This window comes from Lycium barbarum, chromosome 2, assembly GCF_019175385.1.
Source record: "Lycium barbarum isolate Lr01 chromosome 2, ASM1917538v2, whole genome shotgun sequence".
Lineage (NCBI taxonomy): Eukaryota > Viridiplantae > Streptophyta > Magnoliopsida > Solanales > Solanaceae > Lycium > Lycium barbarum.
Genome location: NC_083338.1, coordinates 52,517,631 through 52,524,615, shown reverse-complemented (window position 1 = coordinate 52,524,615; position 6,985 = coordinate 52,517,631). Strand labels below are relative to the sequence as shown.

At 39.7% G+C, this 6,985-nt stretch overlaps 1 non-coding gene across 1 annotated transcript; it reads left to right on the top strand.

Moving 5' to 3' along the window:
• Positions 1-4,233: 4,233 nt before the first annotated feature.
• LOC132629580 (small nucleolar RNA R71) lies at positions 4,234-4,339 on the top strand. Its single transcript, XR_009578348.1, has one exon. It is a non-coding gene; the product is annotated as a small nucleolar RNA R71 (small nucleolar RNA).
• The last annotated feature ends 2,646 nt before the right edge of the window (positions 4,340-6,985 follow it).

Here is a 6,985-nt window from a genome sequence, read left to right as displayed (position 1 = left end):
AATACATCAGAGCTCTCCCTGTAGCAAGGAAAGGTCTCCCCAGAATAATAGGAATGTCTCGATCAACAGCACAGTCTAGAATCACAAAATCAGCGGGCAACATAAATTCACCAACCCGCACAAGCACATCATCAACCACACCAACAGGCTTTTTGATAGACCTATCAGCCATCTGTAACCTCATAATATTTGGCCTTGGCGTCCCTAAACCTGATTGTTTGTATATAGCAAGTGGCATCAAATTAATACTCACCTATTTATCACACAAAGCACGAGTAAAATCATGGTACCCAACATAAAAAGGAATGGTGAACGTCCCAGGATCTCCCTTTCTATGAACAATAGTAGTTGAGATAATAGAACTCACAGTGTGAGTCAAACTAACGGTTTCATGTTGCACCATTTTCTTTTTGGTCAACAGGTCCTTCAAAATTTTAGAAAAACCCGGCATCTCCTTGACAGCCTCCAAGAAGGAAAAATTCGAAGACAATTGCTTTAACTAATCATAAAATTTTCGAACTTAGCATCTTCCTTCTTCTTCAGCAACCTCTGAGGAAAGGGTGGTTTAGATTTGAAAAGCTGAGTCAAAGGGCGGAGAGTCCCTTTTACAGATTGCTTGCTTTTGTCATCATCTTCCTTCAACGTCTCTGGAATATCAGCAACCTTCTTGTCAGAAAGAGTCTCATCAACAATAATTAGTGTTTCAGACTGCACCTCTTCCTCTTTATCTATCGGCTCAAGATCAACAACCTTTTTATCAGCTCCTTGGAGTGTTTTACCACTCCTACTAGTGATGGTAAATACACGGTCTACACCGCCTCCCCCATTCTTTGGATTCGGAATAGTGTCACTCGGAAGTCCTTCCTTTTTAGGTGGGTGCTGCTCTCTAGAAATATTCCTCATATGTGACTCAAGCTTCTGAATAGTCGCTATATGGGAACCTACTGTCTCTATCAGCCCAGATAAAGTCCTCTCAGACTTAGACAGATTTGCTAGAATCTTCTCAAGCATTGCTTCAACCTTCGAACCACCTTGCTCTGTTGACTGCCCTTTCAGTGGTATATAAGGATTGGAACTCTTGTTTCCAAAATTGTTGCTGTTGTTGTAGCTCCCTTGGTTCACACCACCAAAATTATTGTTGTAGTTCCCTGAGTTGTTGTAAGCACCTTGACCTTGCTGAGGTCTCCATTGATTCTGATTCTGGTAACCACCTTGGTAGTTCTATCTTTAACAACCCCCTTGAGAGTTATTCACGTAGTTAGCATCTTCAACCTGCATAGGAGGTCCCTCATGAAATGGACCCTCTTGGGTCTGATACATCCCTTTTGGCATACCTGCATCATCTTCACAAACATTCACCTTCTTAATCTGGGTCTCATCAAACTTCTTTGTTAGCAAGGAAATATTTGTTGCAAGCTCAGCCAATGTTTGCTGGGTATCTAGATGTCACGACCCAAACCGATGGGCCATGACCAGTGCTCGAACTGGACACCCGTATACGAACCTGCTCGATATGATTAGACCGAAACTGGAAACAATATGGTAAGCTGTAAAAGCACGCTGTAAACTCATCATATCATACATCAAAAAGAACCTGTCTCTTGAGAAGCCACAGCTAACCAAACATAACAAAATATGCAAGCCGATAAGGCTGCCACTATGCACGGGAATATCCAAAACGAACTACATCTGCATAGCTGATCAAACTGTATATACGCAACACACATATGTTTACAGACCTCTAAGAGTATAACAAAGCCTATGTCAAAGGATCTGTACCAAAACGACTCGAGCTCCAGAACACTAGAGCCCTTCAAGCAGCTGAGCTGAAGTCCTAAACTGGAGGATCACCAAACTGAGTCTCTGTACCTGCGGGCATGAAACGCAGCCCCCGAAAAAAGGGGATCAGTACGAATAGTGTACTGAGTATGTAAGGCATGACATCAACATGTACATAAAATCCTAGAAAATATTTGAGACATGTCAATGAATGGGCAAAATAAATGCATCAGTACAGCTATATCAAAGAAACACATATATCCATAGAAATATCACAACAAAGGCCACAGTGTCACCCCCTGTCAACTGTGTCATATATATACACACCACAACAAAGGCCACAGCGTCACCCCCTGTCAACTGTGTCATACATATACACATCACAACAAAGGCCATAGCGTCACCCCCTGTCAACTGTGCCATACATATACACATCCCAACAAAAGCCATAGCGTCACCCCCTGTCAACAGTGCCATACATATACACATCACAACAAAAGCCACAGCGTCACCCTCTGTCAATTGTGCCATATATATACATATCACGACAAAAGCCACAGCGTCACCCCCTGTCAATTGTGCCATATATATACATATCACGACAAAGGCCACAACGTCACCCCCTGTTAACTGTGCCATATATACAGACAACAAAGGTCACAATGTCACCCCCTATCAACTGTGCCTTATATATATACAACAAAGGTCACAGCGTCACCCCCTATCAACTGTGCCTTATATATACATAAAGAATGAAAATGAGTGCAGTGCATAATCAAAATGAAATAATAGAACTCTGTAATGTCACAAAATAGCTATGTACATATATTATACTCATGACATGCATAGAAGTTCAACTAAAAACTATCGCACTATCCCACCTTGAAGGAACAATTTATAAGGTGAGATCAACAACAATGAAATTAATTGAGAAAATCATGAAATAGCTTAACATTTTTACATCATCGTTGAAATCATATTTGAGACCTTTAAGCATAAAATCATCCTCAACGTAATCCTCATAAAAACATTCTCATTTTTAACATCATAAGAAGCTTTAAGTGTCATAAAATTCTAGCTTTTGAAATCAAGGAGGTTATGGAAACACTTATGCAATCATACCATAGAAATCATGCCTTTGAAAAAAAGGGAAGAGCCTTAACATACCTTTCGACCGCCTTCGTCGTTCAACGTTTATCCTTCCAAGCTCGTAAATCTACATATAAACCATTCATACTATTATTAGGCTTAATTTCATATGCTCATTTTAAGCGTTCAATTTAATTCCGTTTAGAATCTGTCGAAATTCGGGTAGCACCTCCCCTGTTTATATGTCTAGCCCGAAATCACAATCCAACAACCAACAACAACAACAATACCAACATCAATAATATCATTTGCAACACCAATATATATCAGAAAACAGCCGACACACTTTTGTTTTTCAACTTCCATAACTAACCAACTTACTACACAATTATTTAACGACTTTGTCTTCGAGAATAAGCCTTAGATAATACCAAAAGAGCAAGATTCATACCTTTTTTTCTTGGTAAGTTAGCAATATCCTTAATATCTACGCTAAAATCCACCGAAAAACAATACTAGAGTCACAACCATGTGTTACCCGGACCTAAATCACTACTCCGCTACTTGAAAATTACTCTCTTTTGACTCCCTCACTCCCTCTCTTATAATTTCTGGAAATTTATGGGCTGAAATCTGGTGAAAAAAGGGGGTTATTACCTTTTTTATAGGGGTCAAATTCGGGTCGGGTCACTGTAGCATTTTACTGTAGCAGGTCGGTTACTGTAGAAGTACTGTAGCAAGCGTTTCTGCTCTGTCAGCTAAATTTGTGACGTCCATAATTCTCTGCTACGATGTCCTATCAACGAGAGGTTTGTTGCGTTGGAAACCAGACTCGACGAAATTCATTTTAAGCTTTTGAAACACCTTAAAACACTTGATATGCTAAGACATATTCGTCCCCCAATTTGGACCAAAATTTTTACACAAGACATTACCCATTCTTTCTCCAAAGTCGTACTACTCCATTACTTCCACTCATTTCCTTATAAAACCTTACGGTATACCTTATACGTCCTTCACCCATTAAATATACTTAATACTACTTGCTCCTTATATTCCAAAGTGGTTTTACTTAGTCATAATTCAACGTACTTATGTTTCAAATTTGATAAGTGCTTCTTCGAAGATATGGGGTGTAACACTAGATTCTCCTTTACCATATTCTGGATCATAGCACTACCGTAAGACACAACATCAGCATTGTTTTAGTGCCAAGCCTGATTGTGAGTAGTCAGTCTGTCAAGTATGTTAGTCACTCTTCGATACGATTTGTTCATGAAACAACCATCAGCTGCATTGTTAGCAACTGACTGCGTCACTGGATCCAACGCTCGGTAGAACTTCTCCATTGATATGTTCTCCGAAAAACCATGATTCGGAATCTTTTGCAGATACTCTTTGAATCTTTCCCAAGCTTCATATAACTGTTCCCCCGGTCGCTGCTTAAATTCATAGATCTTGTCACGAATCTCAGCCTTCTTGCTAGGAGGGTACCATTTCTTAAGAAAGACTGCTGCCATCTCTGTCGATGTAGTAATGGACTTCCGAGGAAAATTTTGCAAATGAAGTTGAGGGTCATTCTCGGTAGAGTTCCGAAAGTACCCCTCGAGCTTTAACAACGGGAATAAAGAGGAGTCAATTTTTATGCTTGCATCTCCAACTTGAGGATGAACAATAGCAGATGCATAGTCCTCCTCTGGAATAAGATCAGCGAAAACATTCTCTTCATCTGATTCATTCGCCTGATTATTCAATCGATTCCCCCGGCTACCAGCACATTGGTTTTGCTGATTCTGATTCATGTTCACCTGAATTACAAGGAATAGCAAACAAGGTGTGATGGAATAAGCAAAAGACTTCAATCAAATCAAATACTATTTAGTAATTTCAAAACCGTATTCCCTGGCAACGGCGCCAAAATTTGATACGCTCAAATTACACCTATTAATGGTATAACGCGGACGATGTCAAAGACAGTAACCCAACTAGGTTGGGGTCGAATCCCACAGGGAATATGGTGTGAAAAGGTTACTAAACGCATAGAATGCTTAATTTAGGCCTAATGACTTAATCTGATGATTTTTGTAAAAGTTTTGATTGTTTAGGACTAATGGCTAACTAATTGCTTTGGATTGTAATTTAGGATAAAAGAAACTAAGGTTGTGTCCCCTTTAGATAGGGTGTATGATCATGAGTATTGATCTCGATATACTTCTAATGGATTGCTACATGAATGCACTTAACCTCTAGGTGAATCTCTACTATTTCCCAATCAATAAAGATTATTTCTTTCTATGCTTTTCCCAAATATAAGAATGTGATATGAATATGCCAAGTAAATTCTTCTTATTCCTAGGTGAATTTCTTAAACAAATTTTAAAGCTTTGAGTTCTTGTTATTTATTCTTACCAAACCCTAATTGTCTTCCCAAACAAATCAAGATTTATGGCATTAATCACTGTTTGCAACCATTAATTATAAATGAAGAATAAAGAATGAATAATAAGTAAACTCTAACAATACATTATGCATATATCAATCACAACCCAATCACAAAACACCCACCATTGGGTTCACAACCCTAGTAAGGGAATTTAGCTAGTCATGACAAAGAACAAGAAATAAGAAATTGAAGAATTCATAATTGCTTACTTTGGAAGGAAAAGGAATTAATACTTGAATTGATGTAATGAAGCTTCAAAACCAAGAGAGTATTTAATGTTCTAAGTCAAAAGTCAAAAATATGAGAACTGATCCCAAATAAAACCCAACATTTGATTATTTATAGGCTTCAAAACGTGAAATTACAGAATTTGCTCTTCAGTCCCAAGCGGCACTTATACGGTCCGTATAATATTGTATGGACCGTATAAAACTTATACGGACTCCAGTCCTTAGGTCTGCAGAGAGAAACACGACTTGGCATTACACGGTCCGTATAACTTTATACGAACCGTACAACTTGTTCGTGAAACTTCTTCCAATACAACGTTCTATCTCATCTTCTAACACTTCCATGCATCCACTTATACGACCCGTATAACATTATACAGTCCGTATAAGTGTCCGTGTTTCAACATCTTCCAACTGCGACATTCTGTTGCCTTGCTTCCTTTTGTACAACCACAGATTCGGTCTGTATAAAGTTATACGGACCGTGAAAATCAAGCCTCGGTACAACTTTTCTGTAACTTCGACTCTTGAACCCAAACTTTATGATTTACCTGAAACATGACAAAAACACATCAAAACAACACATACTTGCCTAAAAACAAGTAAAACTTCTCGTAAAGAGGTATCAAATGTCCCACAATTTCCCGGCACATCAACAACCCAAGCCATTAGATGATAGACACACAATAACAATCATAACCCATTAACTATTGAAATTCTATTAAGTTCTAGGGTTACTATTCCCAATTCACCATTGTGGACCCGTAAAAGGGATGATAATCAAAGAGATGAAAGCGTAATGATGGAAGGAATGGTTGAGACTTACCTCTCAAGGATATTCTTGCCCTAGGTTGTAATTTCGCCCTAAGTACTTGTAGGGAGCTATTTTGGAGTTTTATGAATAAAGAATTCGGAACTAGGTGTTTAAAAGCCAACATTCTGTCCCCATCGACCGTTGCGGCGGTCCACCCGTCGCTGCAGCGGTCCCACTATAGCAGGCAAGTGTCCGCCGTGGCGAACCAACCCAAAATCGACCCACCGCTGTGGCGAGCCTGGTCCCGCTACTGTTGTCCAGTGCCCGCCATAGCAGATGCCCTGTTTCCTCGATGACTACGGCGACGAAAGGCCGACCACTATAGCGGTCCCGCCGCAGCGATAATCCTTCCGCTGCGGCGGTACCACTGAACCAGTCAGCTTGCTAATTTCACAGTTTTTCAACTCTAGCATCCAACACTTTATCTGAGGCCTTACAAACACAAACAAAACATGCACATTGATATAAAAGCTCCATACGGACTCACCTGTGGCCTCGAAATTCCTAGCGGAATTCTAATTTCTTACGTCCCCCCCCCCCCCCCCCCCCCCAATGGACTCAACAGAATCAAACAATAATCACAAACAAGTCAAGATTTTAGTTCTTAGACCTATACAATGGAGTTTCTAT